The following is a 22,375-nucleotide window of genomic DNA, read 5'->3' as shown; positions in this document are numbered from 1 at the left end:
ATCTCATCAAATATGTCTCTTCTACTGCTATCTCAATGCAAGCTGTGAAAAACTGTCTTATGTGTGCCTTAGGATCCCCTTTTCCTCTATACTTATCAAATTTAGGTGTCACAAAGTGTGTAGGAAAAGGAGGCATTGGAATGCTCTTGTCAAATGGATAAGGACATATGTCTCTCATTGTGTATGTCGGCTTTGGTGTATTTATGTCCTCCATTTTATTTTGTAAGTCCCTGATTTGTTGCTCCAAATTGCTCTTAGGTGGAGATCGACTTCTTGGACCATACCCCATACTTGAGGCACCAATTGGAGGAATGCATGTTGCATATATGGATGATATTGATCATAGACATGTTCATATGGAGGAGGTCTATAGTGATGCTGCATATATGGACCACTTGGTATAGATTCATGTTGACGAACACAATATCTATTTTGTCCATGTATACCATACTCTACAGGCATGTCATGTTCTAATGTGTTACCCCCAAATTTGACATGGGGTTTCCTTGTGTCCAAATTTTGAGCATGCCTTTGAATATCCAATTGCTTTGGTGGTTGATCCTTAGCGTTGATATGTGATTGAGCATATCTTTTTGCATAAGACTTCCATAATGGTCTGCAAAGGTGAGTATCATATGCTTGACCATGTGTATGTGGGACCTCTGGTTTTTGAAACAAAGATGATGGTGATTCAGGCACCATATGTGGTCCTCTATTTCCTCCACTATTAGGCCTCCTTTGATCCATGTTGGAGTGAGTTTATTGCAAAGGTCGATTTTCCATTATTTGAGACATGTCAAAATCATGAGGTATCTTGGCTCCACTTTGTGCCATCATTTGTAGGAAGTATTGTCTATCCCTCCTCATTATTTCCTCAATCAGTCGATTGAAGTGGGGGTCCATAATGGATTCTTCCACATTTGCTGAATGTACAGAAAAATTGTCCACATTGTCATTGTGTGTATCATTATTGTTTGTAGTATCCATGTTCTCAACATTTGGAATGTTTCTATAGGCATCCATGTCAGGTAATGTGTTATGATCAGTATTGAAAAAGACATCATTGTCATACTCATAGACACTCATGTTTGGGGACTCTTGAGCCTCTTTAGTTTCTCTCCTAGATTTTTGAAGACGGGTTTCAACCATGAACTAGGTATTGACCGAGATGTGTAAGACTAGATGAAAATGGAAAAAGTATGGAAGACCAAGAGTTGGATGGAATGTAAATGAATCTGAGGTATACTTGCAATGTCCAAAGTGTAAGACCAAGTATGTATGTAGTAGAGTAGGTGTGACTTCCAAAGAGAGGATAGTTTCTCTTGATGAGGTAAGTTGACCTTGACTCTAAGTAAGACCAAATGAGACCCAAAGGTGATAGACCTTGATGAGGGACCACTTAGCAAAGTGTTGTTGTATGTAGTGTGTTGACAAAGTATGATGAGGACAAGCAAATGACCTTTTGACTCAAGTTTAGACAAATGTGACTGTAATGTGAGATGTGAAGCAATGATGGACTGTGTGAGACCCAAAGACAGGTTGAATGCTAAATGAAACCTGGAAAAATGACCTAGGAAGCTCAAGAATTTTGAAATTGATTGCTCTTGTTTGCTGGACTGTAAAAGTTTTTTTTTTTTCAATTCTGAACACAGACACGCCTGTATACTTCACAGATGCAATTTCCTGACATAGACATGGTTCTATTCAACACAGACGCGCTTCTGAGATTTTTGCAAAGTGCAATGTTGATTCTGGAAACACAGACGTGTTTCTGCCCTTCACAGACGCGGTTATACAACACAGACGCTATTATGTCAGACACAGATGCGTTTCTGCAAAATTTGTGCAAATTTCAATGTTGATTCTGGAAACACAAATGCTATTATGTCAGACACAGACGCATTTTTGCAAAATTTGTGCAAATTTTTCCAATCTGTGAAGTCATTTTGTTGTGACCAAATCTAATTGTTTGACCATTTTTCATGACAAGAGGACATAGTGTTGATGAAGACCCAACGTTTATAAGTGTCTAGACTCCAAAATGACTCAAAAAAAAAGAAAAGTGTGTTGTTTGATGTAAAAAAATGTTTTGCATACACTTGAAGACACAAAAGACACAATGTTTTGTTGTTTGGTCTTGAATGTTTGAATGTTTAAAATAAGTCAAGCACAATTCTTATGGCTGGCCAAGACAATAGTTGTTGATCCCACATGGGGTTTTACCCCCGAGGCTACGCTATTCAGAGCGGATACTTAGATGCTTGACCTCACTGGCTCCACCCTCGGCACTCACTTTTTGGGTCAGCCAAGCACTAGTCCCCACGAAAACTCCCTGTGGTGAACTTTGTATCTCTACTAAGAACCGCATGTGTGTGGGCCGCTACCAAAGGTCCGACCTCCTGCCCCAACAACTAGAAGGATTTGGGCTTCTAAAACAAAAAGGTGCTAGTAAGGGCATCCGCTCGTGTGGCCATACATGCGGCACTTTTAGCTCTATAAATACAGAAGGCTCCCAGCCGATAGGGGTTATGCCCTACAACTGATCAAATAAATTTGATCAAACAGGTTTATGGGGAGACATAGTGTCAATATGAACTAATCAGCACATGTTATCCATAGTTTTCACCATGAATACAGTTGTTTATAGTGGTTCGGAAGAGGTGGGTTTTCCTCACTACCACTTGGGTCATTCTCTTCTCACTAGTAGTCCTAATGACCACACGGGAAGACCGAACCTCTAAAGATTAAACAAAAAGAGTCTATTGCTCAAGACACAAAAGACAATGATTCAATTTTAGTGCACCAATTGAAGTGTTTGCTAGTCTATGAAAACAAGGCACACAATAAAAATCCAAAAACCCTTGCCAAGGACCTGCAACAAAGAGTTGTTAGTAGTTTGGATTGTTTCAAATAATCACCCCTTCCTGCAAGCACACAAGTTAGGTAAATTTTAGATCCAAAAGACTTTGTGAAAATAGGGGCCTTCAACCAAACGATTTTGCTTTCAAGACAAGCTGCACCAATTTCGTTAGCTAGATCTAAAAATGTTAGCTCAAAATAAACGGGATCTGAAACCTTAAATGCATAACCCAAAACTAAATCAATAACTCAAAATTTGAAACTAGTGCACACAGATGCAATTACCTTCGACACAGACGCGACTTCATGATGCAGACGCGGTTCTGTGAGACACAGACGCGGCTCCAGAACCCAGACGTGACTTCTGGACACAGACACGTCTAAAAACACTGCAGACGCGACTGAGGAACACAAACACGATTTCCGAAATCTACAAAATAAAATACTATCGATAACATAGACGTGATTCCAGATGTCGCAGACGTGCCAGAAAATAAAAAACACGATCTGAAAGTACGCATACGCGAGAATATCAAAATGCTATCGAAAATGTCAGATCTGCAACTTCAAAATACAAAATCTACAACAAGTATGTTAAATGCAAAAAAGGACAAGAGTCCCACCGGGCATGCCAAAATGTATATGGTGAAAATGGATAACAATAATAACAATATTGAAAGGCTAAATGAATTCAACCACAAAACCCTAGCCTAACAACAACAAAGATCCACCATAACATATGAAGATTACCTAAGACAATGCAAATCAAATGAAATCACAAAGATTATACCATCACATGTCCAATAGGGTTTTGATCTCCATTCTTCCTATCTCCATTGATCTTGCTTGATATATTTGCTCTCAGATTTTATGTGCACAAGAGCTCAACAAAGAATGGAATGTGGTTGCAAGGAGGATTGCATATGCCAAGTAGTCAAATTGATCAAGTAGTTAGGTCATTAGGATGATTGATTAGGGTTGATAATGAAGGAAACATCTCCTTATATATAAGACACTATAAGAAATGGAGGGATAAGATTGAGAGGTGTAAAAGGAGGTTGGCTATGATTAGAGGGTAGGTAGAAGAAATAATAAAATAATGAAAGGGGTAGGTAGTGTATGAATTAAGAGATGAATGACATGTGTCATGGGTAGAAAAGGCTAATGAATTAATTAAATAAATAAAGATTTATTTAATTAATAGAGGAAGTGGGATCAATTAAATAAATAAGATATTTATTTAATTTAGGAAAAGGATAATTTAAATAAATAAAGGTATTTATTTAAATGAGAAATAAGGCTAGAAGAGGATAAATAAATTAATTAAATAAATAAAGATTTATTTATTTAGTAGAAGAATTAGGCTCAAATAATTAAATAAATAAAAATATTTATTTAATTAGACATGAAAATTTTAGGTGTCTACAGGGCCAATGAAACATATATTATACATTATAGTATATTATAGCTTCTTCAACAAATTGATATTTTTTTGGTAGCCTTTATTTCATTGGAGATGTCGAACAGGAAGAGGGGTAGGAAACCTGAATGTGGGGAAGGCCATGAGAGGCCAACAAAAAGCAGAACGGTGTCTTCGTACTTTGGCATTGGAAAAGATTATGGTGAAAATCAGGAAGGTACATCATCACAAGTACAAGTACAAAATTCACCACCTACACTGCATGTTGAAGACAACGGTGAGCTTGATATCTCAAATCAGGATGATCTTGAAGAAGATTATCTGGTAGATGCCCAAGTTAGCTAGACTGATATAATCGACTTGGGTGATAATTCCATTGATGATAATGCACATAAGGGGAAAAGAAAAGCCATATCAAAAAAGGATGAACCACAATCAAAAAAGGATTGGGAGTGGGATATGTCAGTGAGGAATTTTCAAATTAATTGGGCATTAAAGTATCCATTCATTGAACCAGTGGAGAATCCAATTGAAGGCGAGCCTCCAATAGAATGCAGGTGTAAGATTTGCACTTGGAAACATAACAAGGAAATTAGGTTGCAACTAAAATTTGACACCATTGAAAAGCATATGGGTAAAGTTTATGAAAAATAAATGATAGATGGAGTTGAAAAATCAATGATACGATGGAAAACAAAGGAGGAATGTAAGCATGTGAGGAATGCCAAAGAGTATTCTTTTCATGAGAAAATATAGATGAAGCCTGTTGAAGTTAAAGGTTCTATTGAAGCTAGTTTTGGAAAAGCAATGCAAATAGAACAACTGGGAAAAGTTGTTCAGTTAAGCGTTGTTTTTTATATTTTGAGCAGAGGGCGCGCTATGATAGATTTCCCATCGATTAGTGGTTTATTAAACTTTTTGAAAGTTCCTAACTATCCTAATACACATTGGTCAGTAAACAGTGGATGGGAATGGGCAAGTTGTCTTGTTGAGGTTGAAAAAGAAGATGTAAAGGAAAAAATTAGAGAGTCAAACTTTATTGCATTTTCTTTAGACGAAGTTACGACAATAGACAATACTTCATGGGTATGTATGCATGTTTATATTGTACAGAATCATGCCCGCCAACCTCATCTACTATCTGTTACTAAAATGAAGGAGAGTGAGATAGCGGAAAATTTATTTCAAATAGTAAAGAGAAGTTTAATTGAATATGGAAGTATGGATGACATGACTGTTGCCAAAAATTGGTGTGTGTTGGAGCAGATGGAGCTTCAGTAATGCAAAGTCATAGGAATGGTCTTTTTACAAAAAATGAAACTTCATTTGTACCGTACATCACTGCAATTCACTGCATGGCTCACAGAATGAATCCTGCTTTTGGAATTGTGAGCAAGTATGCTTTGGTAAAAAAATTTAAATTTTAATCAGAGAGCTCTACTCACACTTCTGTCGAAGTCCCAAGCGATTTATGGAATTTCAACACTTTGCTGATGGAATAACTGATGGGAACAAGCTTCTTAAGGATAATGATACCAGATGTATCTCTTTGGTTGGTCCAACGCATCAAGTGTTTTTAGAATATCCATCATTGATTGGACTATTTCACACAACTCGTGATGAATCAGATCAACCAAAATTTCCTGACCTTCTTCAGAGGTTAAGTAATTTAGAGACACTATTAACTTTAGCAACTCTTCTGCCCATGCTAGAGGAAATAAGGAATATTATGAAGGCTGCCCAAAAAAGAGCTTTGTATATTGTAGAATATGCTACGCTGCATAAGATGACATGCATGACCCTCGACAATCTCTATCGAAACCAACCAACACTATCTGATGAAAAATTTGTTAAGTGGCAGACACTCATAGATTTGAACAATCCTGATAACTTTTTACAAATCGGTGCAGACTGGGAGGTATGTGCCAATGTACGGGGAGTTGAGATACCAATGCACTTCTATGCCACGGTCGACCCCGAGGAACCAGGAAAGTGCTCCAGGAAGCAACTAGAAAGAGTTACAAGGGAAGATTTCGACAAGATTGTTGAAACTGTAACTACTTCTATGAAGAAAATTGCATATGATCTTTCCTCACAAATTAGAAGCAGATTCCCTCCTGACAACCTACTCGAAGTCATGTCTATTATGTTTCCTCATTATTGGAGCCTCAACATTGCATTTGATTTTTGAAGTAAGCTACTGATTTTGATAAAACAATTTTGCATATCCAGAGAATTGAATGGAGTAACTATAAATGGAATATTAGTCAAAACTCATCTTCGAGAGAAATCATCTCATTTTCCATACACTACGAGAGAACAATATGGAAAAATAGAGAACCCTTGCAAAGAGGGATCAGTAACAAGGCTTTGGAAAATTATAGCTGAGAACGCAACGTTTCATGATTCAATGCTAGAATATTTGAAGCTTGTTGATTTATGTCTTACGATGATATTGGGTTCGGTGGAAGATGAGAGAGTTTTCAGTTCTTTAGGGTTCCTAGAATCAAAGCTAAGAAACAAACTAGACAAAAATTTGGAAAATTACTTGAGGCTCTATACATCTAGGTATGATGTCCACACTTTTCCTTACGATAGGGCACTGAAAATCTGGAGGTCCAAATGTGAAAGAAGAGGTTTGGGAAACACTTCAAATCAAAGTGCTAGTGGGACTATTGACTCATGTACTGGACCTACTGGTAGCATTGAGATGCAGTTCAATGAAGGTATACAAACCCAGAGTGAAGAAACCACAAACAAGAATCAAGAAAGTGTTGATTTTGTTGAGGATGAATGGCAACTATAAGAGATTGGTATTTATTAATCTTATTACTGTATCTCATCATTCATATTACAAAAGCATATTACTTTTTGCAATTAGAATTTAATATTGATTTGTAATTGTATTTTTCAACTTTCTATTTCCAGATTTAAAATAGCATAATAAAAGACCATAATGTGTTTATTGATACAAAGATGTTTATTGTTTATTTAGACATGTTTGAGTCTCAAATCTATGTGATACATTTCATAACCATGTGATACAATTCATTTAATAGTAATACAGTCTACACATGTCGAGAACTTAGATTTTCATTAATTCTTTCAAAATCTAGCCATATGATACAATTCATTCAATAGTAATACACCAATCTGTGTGATTCTCCATGAAAATTGCAAAAGTGAATACAAAGTTTCAGAACCCTTTGCAAATGACCTTGAATTCCCTTTTATAGAAATAATAGAGCAACAATAGCTCCTATGTGATTCTCCAATGTCCATGCAAAAGTGAATACAAAGTTTTAGAACCCTTTGCAAATGACCCTGAATTCCTTTTTATAGAAACAAGGGAGCAAGAACAACTTCAGGTCGAATTCCAAGTTTGCAACATGTGAAGACTCAACATCAAAATCACAAACTTAGCATAGATATATATGGCCATCACAGGTCGTATTAGCAATTTAACATCTGCTACATGTTTGATGTCTCCTGTTCAAAAAATAGAGTTCAAAATTAAATATTAATTCACGCCATGACAAATTAAATATAGATAATAGCAGTACCTAAAACCTAGTAATCAGAAATATAGAAATGCATAAATGTTAAAGCAAGGGACAATTTGAGAATACAAATTTACTGGCTGAAGTTTTGCACTGTGCATCATAGATTCATAGGCTGGATTAACAAAATAGCAATAGCGAGTGCTAGTTTTTTCCTATTCACAAAACAGATTTATTTCAAGCGATGCCAAATTCCAAACATAAAAAACATAAAACCTTGAAATTAAGAGTAAAAGAAGAATATTGTGCAATACATACTATGATTCTTAAGATTTTTGTGCCAGTTTTTGTAGGGTGCTCCACTCTTCGTTTGATGGAAGGTCCATATTTTACAAACTATGGAAAGTCAACTGCAACTTTATCAACAATCCTTATTTAGAAGAGTGACTTGACATCATTGTTTCATCCAATACCAAATTTAGAGTTGTAAATGGTTGGATGAATTCTAGAAAGCTTTGGGGAGTTGTGTCCTTAGGAAGCAAGTCTAAATCAAACTTCATTTTTATCTCCATGCTTTTTTGGTAAGCTTCTTTTCCAATGAATTTATTTGATGGGTCAACAGTCTTAGGAAAACCAAGTTTAATCAAATTATTTTTCTTTTCTTACAGCTTCAGTATCTTTTTTCCACATTTTTCCATAACTTCTAATGTTTCCCTTAGTTTCTGGCATTTTTGAATGATAGATGATGTCTTAACTATGGCATCAATGCGGCTCTTAATTCCCTTGGATGCCAAGTAGCTGTCACTGGTACTGTAGACTACTTGCAGAATCTTTTTTACGATATCCTCTTTTGAATAAACATATATGCTCTTCTCAAAGTGCCCTTTGATTTTCATATAATTTACTCTCAGACTTTCATTCAATTCAAACCATTCACACAACTTGTCACTCCTTTGCATTATTTGTCGCCAAATTTTTTCTTGTATATACTTCGTTGTATTTTTCATATTATTTTTCAATCTGTCCTCCAAATTTTTTATTTTATCATTTGCATTGTGCAGGTCTTCTTTCATTTGTGCACATTTCTTTCTTTCTTCCTTTACTTCCTCTTGCAAATGTTTTTCTTTTTCCTTCCCACGATCCAATAGGTCTTGTATTTTTCTTATTTTGGCAGTAGCAAACTCATAACTTTTGTATAATTTTTGAAAACTGGCTCTTTCCTCATCAATTTTTTTACTGCTTTTAGCCAGTTTTTCTGTCAGGTCCTTCAATTTTGCATCCATCTTCTCCTGCTTTGCAATTTCTACTACAGAGCCCAAATTTTTTATCCTTTTTTGTAAATCATTGCACTTGTTATCTGTTTCTTTCCTCGATTTTTTTGATTCCCAGGTCTGCCTATAACTTTTCTATTTGTTTTTCCATTTTATTTTATTTTTCTCTCCACCTTTAGCAGTGAAGTGTAGACCACTTAGTTAGTCCTTTTTGACACACTAATTTTGTCCACATTATGTACTCTGGAAAAATCCATTTGGAGGGCGCTAACTTGAAATTCAGAGGGATCTATCTGACTGTGTGGTGGATTTTTATCGTTAGTTGTGGTCAGGGGCATAACAACCATGAAAACAATCATATCTTTCTGTGGGTCATATGTTGGAAATACCCTATTCCTTGCAGGTTGTTCGTCTAAAACTTCGTTCAAGACACCCCTATGAAATACTTTCTTTTTTTCTTTATTTGCTTTTGTTGTGTGTTCATATTTTTCATAGTAATCACGAAATTGAAAATTTGTGCTTGCTGAAGCAATTGAATGTTTGAAAGGTGACATAGGAATACCAGAGGCTCTAGTTCCACTTATTCCTGTGGTTTTAACTAATGCTTGACTAGGATTACCAACAACAATTCTTGATCTTGTCCCACTCCCACTGACACTTTCATGTGTAGTTTTCATAATCTTTTTAGGTGTGTGATCTGAAGTTGCAAATGATTGTTTTGTAGTGTCAGTGGCACTTGATATAGGATTCTAAATAGTATGATTATCTACCCACTAGTGGCCTCTTGTGAGAGATATTTTGTTGTAGCCCTTGTCCAACACCAAGACAGCTAGTATCAATAGTAGTACCCATGCCAACCCCACCAATCACAACATCACTTGACTGAACAATAATGGGAATACTATCCCCAGATTCTCCACCTGTGGTAGTCACACTTGATTCACCAACAATGGGAATACAATGATGTGGTGGTGGTTGTGGATTTGAACTTGAAACAAATGTAGGTGGACCCTGAGGGTAATGAGTAGTACCTATCCATGATGAATATGAAGAATCAAGTCTAATGACTGGTTTAACAAGAGCTTTTGATTTTGAATCTGATGGAAGTTGTACTTGAAGTGGATACCAAATGCCCTCTCCTCTAGGACCTAGACCACCACCTTCAAAACCCATTTTTTCCACAATGCTTGCCCCTTTGCTATATTTTTCTTTCATGGACTCATTGACTCCACCTAATATTCTAGGGACTATAGTAGTTGTTGGAGTGGGCTCAACCTCGTACTCATCATCATCTTCACTCCTGTGATATGTTATTGTGGGATGCTCCATATTCCACAATTTGCTAAACTCTCCATCCTCGTCAATGATCTCAAATTCTACACTGGTCTTTGGTTCACCCAGATTCTTCCTCATAGTCCAAAAATTATTTATTTTGGTTTGAGTCCAAAAACAATCTTTACATTCTTGTAGAATTGTTTTGGGAATAGATTTGTTAGATGGATTAGCAGATTTTTTGGTAGAAATTGTAGGACCTCCTATTTTGGATGCCCTAGCCCTCCTTTGTTGTCCTTTGTCTATGCAATGCCATAATTTGTGATGAAATTTCTTTTGTTGAAATGTTATTGCCAGCTGCAATTTTCTCTCTCTTTTTTTACCTCATCCCAAGAGTCCATGTTTCTAAGCTTTTCTAGCAATGGTTTACTTTCTTGTTGACATAACGCTGAAGAGTTCCCATTTTTCTTAAGCCTTGCTTGAACTACACTGATTGGATCATACTGCCAGAGACCCTCTTCACCAAAGTTAAAAACTGTCAAAAAATCATGTGCCACATTGAATGCTTTTCTCTCAAATGTGAACCCTCCCCATGAGAAAGGCAAGGAAGGAAATATGCTCTTCTTTTGTTGACCATGGAAGTTCCTATCTATGCTCTCCAATTGCCATTCATACTCCAATGCAAATACCCTCTCTATTAGATGTATTGGAAGTCTATGGTTTTACTGGCGATCCGTAGAACCTTAACATAATGAATTCTTCCATGAAGAACCAGTTAGCCAATTCTATTTGACTTCCGAGTTGAATGCAATCTCTACAAGACACATGCAACCTAGGCACTGGAGTGCTTGTAATTTCATTAGACATTGGTGCCAAAAAGAAGTCTACAAAATGGTTGTAGTTCTTTATTTTATCATGCATCGTTATCTTTGGTGTCCATTCATATATTGGACACTCTATTCTCTTCCCAGTCTTCTCATCAATCTTATAGTTCACAATTTGAAGCTTGTTGGTCTCAAATATTGCACATTACTTGGATAGAAGGAGATATCACAAGTAGGATGAGAACCTAAATGTCTTACAGGAACCTTTTTTGATCATTAGTAATTGTTTTTGCTTTGGATTGAACAATGTGCTCAATAAAATTATATCTTACTAGCTAACCTACACAATGGATATTATAAATCATTTCAAGAAGGCTTGCACCCACTTCCCTATCATTTTCCAATCCCAAGCAAAATGACAACAAGGAAATAGTATCCCCAACCCATGGAACACAAATGTTAGAACATAAGGAGGCTTATGATTCTGATCCAACACAATACCAGTACCACTCTTTATTAGAGCTTTGATAAATGAATCTCTGCGACTTGGATCGAGACTCTCATAATTCCCTGCCAGCTTTCCAAGGTCAATTTGGACGTTTGAGTTTTGGGCTTCAAATCCTAGGTTCAACAAACGAGCAAATTCTCCCTCGTTTATGGATAGAATTTCCTCTTTTGTATTTTTATTGACAATTGCTTTTTTATCTTCATCATAATTTTTTGACACAGACCATGACAAAATTAGGGCAAGGAAATACTTCAGGTAACACCATGCTTCCCAATCCAGCATCCGACGATGCGATTTTATATGTTCTATGTTTTAACATTGGGTTGAAAAGTAAATTTTGCCACGCATGCATCTTCCGTCTGACTAGACAATGCATATCTAATATCTATAATACACTTTTCACCATGGATAGCAGGGTCATATATATCATGGTATTCATCAGTGAAACCTGGTGTTTTAACCAGGTCGGTTAGGTACATTTTGTTTTTCACTTGGCTTCCTGTTGAACTACTGCTTCCTGTTTTCCCCATCGTTGTTATTGTTAATAATTCAACATAATGCTAGATAAAAACCTGTAAATGCTAACCCTCAAATTAGACCATGAGATTAAAAAAAGCAAAAAAAGCGGGATGTAGGTGTTCTAGATTTTGCCCAAAATTTCTATTTCACTGGATTGGCGCAGACAGTCTTTGTTGCAACTTGCATTCATCAATCTAGTAGTTGTTTCTAAATCTCCCTTGATTTACTGGTTTTTCCATGAAATGAAATACGATTATGATTTACGAGTCTCTTATTTTGAAAACTCTGAAAAGTACAAAAGTAATACCTAAAGGGCAAAATATCTAGAATGATGTTATAATTTTATTAATTATTATTAATAATAATAACTATTCGATGCCGAAGGACAAAACATTCATTACTTCAATATAAATTCTGAGGACATTAAATGTAAAATGTTCAATTCCGGGCGAAGTTCTCACAAATGTGTTCACTTCCCACATTCAGGCCGAAATCCAACCTAAGTCATTGATCTTTGCTCATCCAATGGACAATGGTAACTATTGTCAGATGTCGTGGGTCCCATGACTTCTTCCATTTTTTAGGCACGTCACCATACTCGTGTGACTTTACGGGTTTGTTTTTTAAGTCTATTTAATCATTTTAAACTGTTGCTCAAAAAGGAGCTTTATAGACTTAATTATATTTAATTAAATTTAAAACGTTCATTTTCAGGTGAAGTTCTCACAAATGTGTTCACTTCCCACATTCGGGCCAAAATCCACCCTAAGCCGTTGATCTTTTCTCATCCAATGGACAATGGTACCTATTGTCAGGTGTCATGGGTCCCATGACTTCTACCATTTTTCGGGCATGTCACCATACTCATGTCACTTTTCAGGTCTGTTTAATCATTTTAACCTTCCGCCCGAAAAAGAGCTTTATAGAATTAATTATATTTAATTAAATTTAAAATGTTCAATTCTGAGCGAAGTTCTCACAAATGTGTTCACTTCCCACATTCGGGCTGAAATCCACCCTAAGTCGTTGACCTTTGCTCATCCAATAGACAATGGTACCTGTTGTCAGATGTCGTGGGTCCCATGACTTCTGCCATTTTTTGGGCACGTCACCATACTCATGTCATTTTTCGGCTTTGTTTTTAAAGGCTATTTAATCATTTTAAACTTCCACTCAAAAAAGAGCTTTATAACTTAATTATATTTAATTAAATTTAAAATGTTCAATTCCGGGCGAAGTTCTCACAAATGTGTTCACTTCCCACATTTGGGCTGAAATCCACCCTAAGCCATTGGTCTTTGCTCATCCAATGGATGATGGTACCAGTTGTCACATGTCATCGGTCCCATAATAAGAGACATTTAAAGATGTGTAATAGTTTGAGATAACTATTAAATATAATGTTAATATTATTTTTAAAAATATGAAATTCAAAAATAGTATAAAACATGAAACTTAGTTTCTAGAATAAAACCAATAACTAAATAAAAATATAAATTTTGATATACAATTTGAAAGGTAAAAGTTTAATATAAAAAAGAAAACATTCAATATTAAATCTAAAATATTAATTTAAAGTTTAACAAAATTCTTTAAAAATATGTTTACGATATATAATTTTTAAAAAATAGTTTAAAAATATATATAAAAGTTCAACATAAATTTAATGTAATATAAATTTTAATTTAATAAATAAATAAAGACTAAAAATATATATAAAAGTTTAACATAAATTTGGTTTACTATAAATTTTAATTTAATATAATTTTATTGATAAATAATGTGGTGAATCTTATTGATAAACTTGCACCTCCTAAGGACCTATGCAATATGCATTACCTTTGATCCTAGTGAGACTATTAGAAATTGAAATTTGAAACACCTGATGGCCTAGTATAAGTCTATATATCACCTGCAAAGATCAAAGACATACTCTCACGAGGGGTTCTCATTTATGATTGATCCAACATGTATCGTGAATGTAATAAGTTAAGAATATCTTTATACTTTACAATTGCATGAAGAAACATATTGATATGATAAATTTGATTTAGTGGTTAAGATCTTAGATGGTTTCTCTTGTCCTACTATGGGTTCTATTACTCTTCCAGTTCCCGTTAAGGTTGGTACTAAGTGCTTAGATGTCATTTTTGCTATCATTCCTAAATAATACTTTAGATCAATTTTGTGTGAAGTTGGGACATCCTTTCCCTTTGTTCTCTTCCATGAAAGCAATCCCATCTACCGGGTACCCATCATAAATGTCTCAAATTTATTCATTATGACAAAATCTTAACTATAAATCATAACATGTACCCAATACCAACCCACACATGCACTAGTTCAAAACTTCAAGTTCAACAACAAGTAAGTTAGAGTTTTAGTTCAAATCTTAACTATATATTTATAAAATTATAATCAACCATAATCAATGTACAAATAATTAATAATGAACTAAATTTTTTTTTTATATATTAAATATAGAGGAAGAAGCATTACATAAAAAAAATCATAGTATTAAATTTATTTCCATTGTTTAACAAATTATTGAAATAATGTAGCTCATATACAAAAAGAATTTGAAAAACTTTAATTAATAAAAATGAAATAGAATTATAGAAAGCATTTTTATATCCATATGACTCTAAGAGGCAAACTGAAACAAACTGGAATTTAAAAAATTATCATTAATATTTATGCTTCAGAAATTTACAATTTTTACGTCTGAGACTTGAGTCCCTCAAAAAATTAAAAGACAAAATGAGTGAGCCGCTGAGCCTGTTAGGTTTCGAGGACATAGGGAAAAAAAACTACTAGGGGCCTAGGGGGGTAGGGCTAGGGCACATGTAGTGGATGGTTTACAACTTTGCCCTAAGAATCTGGCCCTCCTTCCATGTAGAATTCTTTAGACAACATAAGCTGAGAGAATTCTTCAAGCCACATGTAGTTTGGAAAGTCATCCGGGAGCAACCATTTCCAGAGGAAGTCCCTACCAATCCGCGCCCATTTCCTGTGATGTGTAAAGTTCTCCGCATTCAGGTTCAAGAGAAATGGTTGCCTAGCCACTGACACTATTTGGTCAGGGAGGAGAAGCTTGGATAATTCACTCACCCAAGGGATCCCCACCCCTACTTCTACAAGGATGACAACAGTAATTTCATCTCCAAGGAAGTCTTCCTTAAAAACCTTCCTCAATAGCATCAACATATCCACCTTGTCTCCTCCTAGGTCTAGAAGAGACGCCAAGAACCGAGATGTAATGTCTGTGTTAACAGGATATCTATTTTTTGTTTTGCAGAAACTCTCTGCCCAAAACCATTTGCACAGCCTCATTGGTGAACGACCCAACCTCTTTGCAGATTGATTGGAGGGTTAGGTCTCTCACGAAGCCCAAAAAGGCCCTCTGGTCCTCTGCAAAAATGCTTCTCAAGTGGATGGGAGTGTCCATCTTGAGAAATAAGATTAACAAATTAAACAACCCAAGCCTATAAACCTAAACTAGAGGAAGAATTTAAATACCATGAGCTTCGACGATTTATCTAGCAAATGGAAAAGGCTATTTGAAGATGAAAGAAGCAGAGATCATATATAAATAATTGAAGTTCTTGATTGTAATAATTACTTCTCTAACCATATTAATTGCTTTAAATTTTTTAAATCTTTCGTATCTTTGCAAAATCTTTCCCATAAATGCACGAGTTTGTGAAATTGGAAACAACTATGAACCAATACCACATTGGAAGTAATGGGGATAGAGTGGATTGTAGTAAGTGAATAGATATATATTAAATGACCGAAATTATCGATCGTGATTCGTGACATTTGATATGTGTCTATTGAATCCAATTCCATTCCGAGTACTTTCTAGTGAGCTATGTTCTCTTTAGAAAATTGGGCCGAAATAAAACTTCAGCCATTGATCTGCGATCATCGAATGGTTTAAAATCATTGATGGATTTTAGGTATGCATCACCCTTCACGTGTCAAAGAGGCCACACTTATTGATACATTGTGTAGAGTCCAGACTCAATGTGATGTACTGATGTGATGTGATGTGCCTTGTTTATTAATGACAATGAATTCATGAAATCACCAATAAATTATATATTTTTCCATAAATAACAAAATATTTGCCAAAATAAATTAAATAATTTTCAAGCGATGGATAAAAATCGCCAATACATTTAAATAATTTTTCCTTCGGAGTAAAAATTTTCACCCATACAATTATATATTTATTCCTTTTAACAAAAAATATTCTCCTCCTACAATATATATTTTCCCCATAGAACAAGGTATAATTCGCTAGAGATTTATGGAATTTTCGTACCCTAGAAAAAAATCGCCAATACAAAATAATTTTTTGCCCTATATTGAAAAAAATTTCGCCATCATTATGAAAATTTCCCCCTGAAAATAATGTTTGATTCACCAGGATTTTACATAGTTGCCCGGGAGGTTGTTTCTTAAAGTTATCTCTATCCAGGACACATATGATCGATCCATTTGAACCTATGGGGTCACGTGAGTCTCCTCTATAATAGACCATCTCAGTTTCTGATGACTCAGAGCCATTTTCAATTGGTAGCAATTTTTCGCTTGGTACAAAAATTGTCAGTTGCATGCAATGCAAAGTTACAAGATACACTAGAATTGATTTTGTTCATTGTGTGCACAAATCGACGTCATGAGCATGTTTGATTGGGCAGGTTTATGCTAGGCATGCTCCTCTCGTGCATCTCAAAGCACCAGAATGTCGAGAGTCATACCCTACCAACACAATCTCTCAAATGCCCCGAGTCCAAAAAATTGTCAAACTTTAATAGATTGTTTCTTCCAATCTAGAAAAGATATAATCAATCAGTTTGAACCTATGGGGTCCTATGAGGCTCATCTACAATGGCCTATCTCAGTTTCTGATAACTCGGAGCCATTTTCAATTGGTAGCATTTTTTCGCTTGCTACAAAAATCGTCAGTTGTATGCAATGCAAAGTTGCAAGATAGGCTAGAATTGATTATGTTTGTCATGTGCACAAACTGACATCATGAGCACGTCCAGGTGGGTAGGTTTATGCTAGGCATGCTCCTCTCATGCATCCCAAAGCATCATAACGTTGAGATTCATTCTTAATCTTAATATAAAAAGGTTTTGCCATTTCAAAAAATCTTTGAGAAATAGATTTCTCACAATAGTTCTTTCGATGTTACTTTTGGTTGATCTTAGGCCTAAAATTTTCATTGCCTCTCTAAAATTCAAAATTTTAACCATTTGAACAATTAATTGACATCTTGCGGTTTGATTTAAGTTTTCAAAATAGTTTTTGCCATATTCTTTTAACCATTCTTCTACAAGTTCATTCATTTATTTTATCGAGCATTGGCTTCAATATATTCTCATCAATGTCAATTAGATACTTTGGTTTCCTACGAATGATTCTAGGAGGTGTTAACATCGGTGTATTGCATGCATTGTGTACATTCAATTCATCAAATAGAGAAAGTGGATGTCCATCATTTAATTGATTATTCAATGTGGTCTATTCTTCAATTGCATTAGGTTCATATGGTAAATCAAATGTCTCTTCTTTAACTTCATTGGGTGCATTATGTTCATTTGGTAAATCAAATTGAGATGTTGAGGATGACATACCTTCTTGTCTCATTATTCTTATGTCACGTAATTCCTTCATACGTTGCCTTTGTCTTTCCTTTTCATCCTCTCGTTGTTCCATTGTTCCTTGCTTGTTCTTTCTCATGGTTGATATCGGTTGTCCTAAATAGAATCATATTACATATATATGTAAACAAAAGTTCATAAAAAATCAAATAACCATAAATATGCATCTTATCATTATTTTTTTGAGTCAAAACTATTGAAAATCACAATAACATTGACAAAACTAATAAGAATAACAATTCAATCATTTGAAATCATACAACAACAAAAAATTCACTTACTTCTATGTATAAAATAGTCATAGAAGCCCAGAGACAGTTGCAGTGGGGCCTTCAATGACCTCAAAAACTTCTTTTGAGGCCATTGAGGTGGTTGGGAAAATAAAAGTATATGTCATAGTACCGCATATGCGATCTTTTTAGAACCACGTACACACTATTAGGCCTTAAAAATGTTTACCAGAGTAGCGAACTAAGTCCCAGTACCCTATATGCACTTTTTGTAATAAAGAAAATGTGAAGGAAAAGGGAGGGAGGGAAAGGGAGAGGGAGAGGGGGAGGGAGAGGGAGGGAGAGGGGGAGAGGAAGAGAGAGAGAGAGAGAGAGAGAGAGAGAGAGAGAGAGAGAGAGAGAGAGAGAGAGAGAGGGTAAGGGTGAGAGAGGGAGAGGGAGGGAGAGGGAGAGGGGGAGAGAGGATGGAAAAGGGAGAGAGGGAGAGTGAGGGAGAGGGGGAGAGAGGGAGAGGAGGAGAGAGGGAGATAGAGAGGGAAGTTAAGGGGGAGAGATGGGGAGAGAGGGAGAGGAGGAGAGAGGGAGATAGAGAGGGAGAGAGAGGGAGAGAGAGGGAGAGAGTGGGAGATGGAGGGGGAGAGAGAATGGAAAAGGGAGGGAGGGAGAGGAGGAGAAAGGGAGAGAGGGAGAGAGAGAGAGAGGGAGAGAGGGAAAGGGAGAGAGAGAGAGAGGGAGGGAGAGAGAATGGAAAAGGGAGGGAGAGAGAGAGAGAGAGATAAAGAGAGAGAGAGGGAGATAGAGAGAGGGGGAGAGAGAGAGGGGGAGAGAGGGGGAGAGAGGGAGAGGGAGGAAGTGAGAGGGTGGAAAGGGAGGGAGGGGGAGAGAGAAAGGGGGGAGAGAGAGAGAGAGGGGGGAGAGAGGGGGAGAGAGGTGTTGGCCATTTGGAGGAATTTATTATGTGTTTCATTGATGTTTTGTCATTGATGTCAAAACTAGTTGTTTTGGATGCTTTACCGACACCCTTCTGGTCCCGGTAGGTTGTGTGGTTTCTGGTTGGTTTGGATCCAGCATGATCCGGTATACTCTAGTAGGATTTGGTTATGGAATTGGCTTATTCATGCTACTTTTGTTCATGTTCAGTCAGTTGGTTTTGGTTTGGTGATCGGATGCTATCATGTTTGCTTGGAATCTTGGTTTGTGGTTTCGGCGAGGGTTTCATCGGTAGAGATTTGTTGAAGATATTTGATGTTATGCAAAAGTGGTGTTGGTGCAGATTCCAGTGGAGATTTAGGATGCTGATGGTGATTATGTTCGAGACTTGGTGGATTGGGATTATTGCTTTGGCATGTGTGGACCTAATTTGGGTCTCGATTGATCTAGGTTATGGACCGACTTAATGTAACATGTGGTGTTATCAGTATTTTAGGTGGTGTTATATTTTTTCTGAAATTTCTTAAAAAAATTTACAATCTTTCAAATGTTCTAAGTTTGCAAATTAATGGCTTCTAAGGGTTTTGGGTTTAATAATTTAAATCATAAAATAAACCTTTATGTCTCTTGTCCTAAGAAAGGTCTTTTAAATTGTTCCCTTTTTGCCACTTAGCCAGAAGGGTCTTTATGTCATTGAAAGGGGCCATTTAAGTCATAGGCCTAGGCGGGTTTTATTTTTTGCAAAGTTGGAGCACTTTATTTTCCCTAAGTCCTTAGTATGATTTTTTGACGTATGCATCGGGTTCTTAAAAGTTGGGCAGATTTGATTTGATCCAACAGTGGTCGTGATACCACAAAGGGAAGTTGTGTGTTGAATACCCATTGCGGTTCAACGACAAGCCGCTAGTGGTGGGGTTGGTTAGAGATCCAATAGTGGCAGTTAAGCAACGGGTGGGCCCGGCTAGTGTGAGCGGATAAGGTGTTTAAACTGTTGTCAGATCCAAGAGAAATCAACGGTGGTCATGAGACCATGATGGGAAGATGCAAGTCTTTTACCCATCATGACTCAGTGACAAAAGGCAAGTAGATGAAGTATGGTGGGACCTCTTTGAAAGCTTAAGTGGTTAAAGGGTGTGTTGAATCTGCGTGATCTAACGGTTGTTGCTAGACCGCGATGGAGAGTTGCGAGGCTTTTACTCTTCGCAGATCAACGACTGAAGGGAAAATCATACTGAAGAAACCCTTTTGGTCCGTTGGAGCGAAAAATTTAAAATTCAAATAAATTAATTGCAGTGTGTGGGTTCATTGATGAGAATTAATGTTGATGTGGCATCAAGGTTTCTTCATAAAACCTTGTTTTGAGATTTTAATTGTAAAAGACATTCACAAAGGTTAGCAGAGATAAAGTGTGTACCTTCTGTGAGTTCTCAGGTGACAAGTAAGTTGTTCTGTGACTATTATTTGCAATTTTGGCTTGTGTGTTGGTATTGTTTGGTTCTGAAATTCTAAAAGTTTGTTTGAGTAAAAGTTGAAGTAAGATAAATCCTAGATTGTTAAAATGGCACCATGATGGGAATTCAAAGGAAAAATAGATTATCAGGAAAGGGCTATCTGCGCTGATTTTCTAGAGTAGTTGGTTTAGTCCACAAATAGTTCTGCCAAACTAAAGGAAATTGTGCCCAAGTTTTCTCGCCTGCAGATTGGTGATGCTCTATTTGACAAAGGATATTGGTTAAGGGATCTTCAAATAGGCATGTCTGGTTTATGTATGTTTAGGGTAGGGTTTAGTCAGTGAAATGCACCTGCTCCTACAAACAACCTATGGGAATTAGATGTTGGGAAATTGGTGGTCCCTAGAGTCTTCATGGATATTGATTTGTTGACCCAGATTGCGAAGAACTATGAGCCTATCACTAGGATTGTAAGGAATATAAGTGGAGGCCCCCTGATTGAAATTACAACCAATAAGGTTAGAAAGGTATTCCGGCTAAATGAATCCTCAAATTATTTAGAGCCTATTGATTTTGAAATGTTGAAGAAGGTCTATGATGCTCAAAAGAACCATCTTAGAAGTGGACCCATGAGGGAATTCTTTGCAAAGATAGGAGGACTAACATTGGTAGGACCCAATACATTTAAACCTTTCCCTATGAATTTCTTCACTTTGAGGGCTAAAGGAGTATATTGGTCTCTGTGTCAGATTTTTGGAGAAGATGCAGAAAATGCTATGCCTACTCACTACATGCTCATGATGGCACAAATTCTTAATCCATCTATAGCAGTAGCTTATGACTTTGCACCCTATCTTGCAAATGTCATCCATGAGGGTTTGATTGGGATCAATAATACCAAAGTGGATAGACCTTTTGGTTGGTATTCTATGTTAATGCACATGTTTTTGTTCAAGGGTGCAAAATATTTTGCAAAGGATATGGACCAATTGAGAATAAAATATGGTGAAGACATGCTAGTACAATTATGGAGTGCAGTTCTATCTTGATAGAGAAGATGCTAGTTATCTAAAATTTGACAGATGTTTTGCATTAAAGCTAAGAATTCTTCTGTGTCAAGAGAACCCCAAGATCCCAAAAGTTCTCCTTGAATTTATCAGACCCAAGGAGTTTGCAGAAGACATTAAAATAGTGCATAATTGGGGTGATATAATTCTATATCCTGGTTCTACTATTTTTAGGGTATATGGCTTCAGGGGTGCCCCATACTTGCTCCTGATAACTCAATGATGAGAGAATAGTACCAAACTGGTACTGAGAGGGGGGGGGTGTGAATCAGTGTAGACAAAAATACAATCCAAACTAATTTGATAGCAAACACTTCAAAAGACTGGTAGACAGTGAAACCAGTTTGAAACAGAGTGCAACCGGTAAAGCTAAGAATGTCTGAGACAAGAATTAATTGGTTACTCACTTAGCTTTTCTCTCAACTCGAGACTACACTACCATTTCACCCTTATGCATAAATAGGTGATCTATCATCAGATCATAATGATAGCTAGTTCAACATGTTTTATTGACAGGCATAAAACACAGAACCATCATATGCTTGACAAACAATAGCAAAGCATCACAAGATAAAAGCATCACACATGACACACATATTTTTTCACATGGAAACCCAACTGGGAAAAACCACGGTGGGGATGAATACCCACAAGCTATTTTTGAACTCTTTGGAAGTTCGCTTTGTTAGGAGCCTTGTCCGGTTAGAGACATTACAATAGGTTCTACTAGGAACTGATCTTGTTAGAGATCACCCGGTTAAGGGATGGCTACAATACCCAATTAAGGGTTAAACCCTGTTAAAGGTTACCTTGTTAGAGGATTTCAAGAACTCAATAGCTAAAGGA

The sequence above is a fragment of the Cryptomeria japonica genome, chromosome 3, assembly GCF_030272615.1.
Source record: "Cryptomeria japonica chromosome 3, Sugi_1.0, whole genome shotgun sequence".
Lineage (NCBI taxonomy): Eukaryota > Viridiplantae > Streptophyta > Pinopsida > Cupressales > Cupressaceae > Cryptomeria > Cryptomeria japonica.
Note: the sequence above shows the minus strand (reverse complement) of the source record.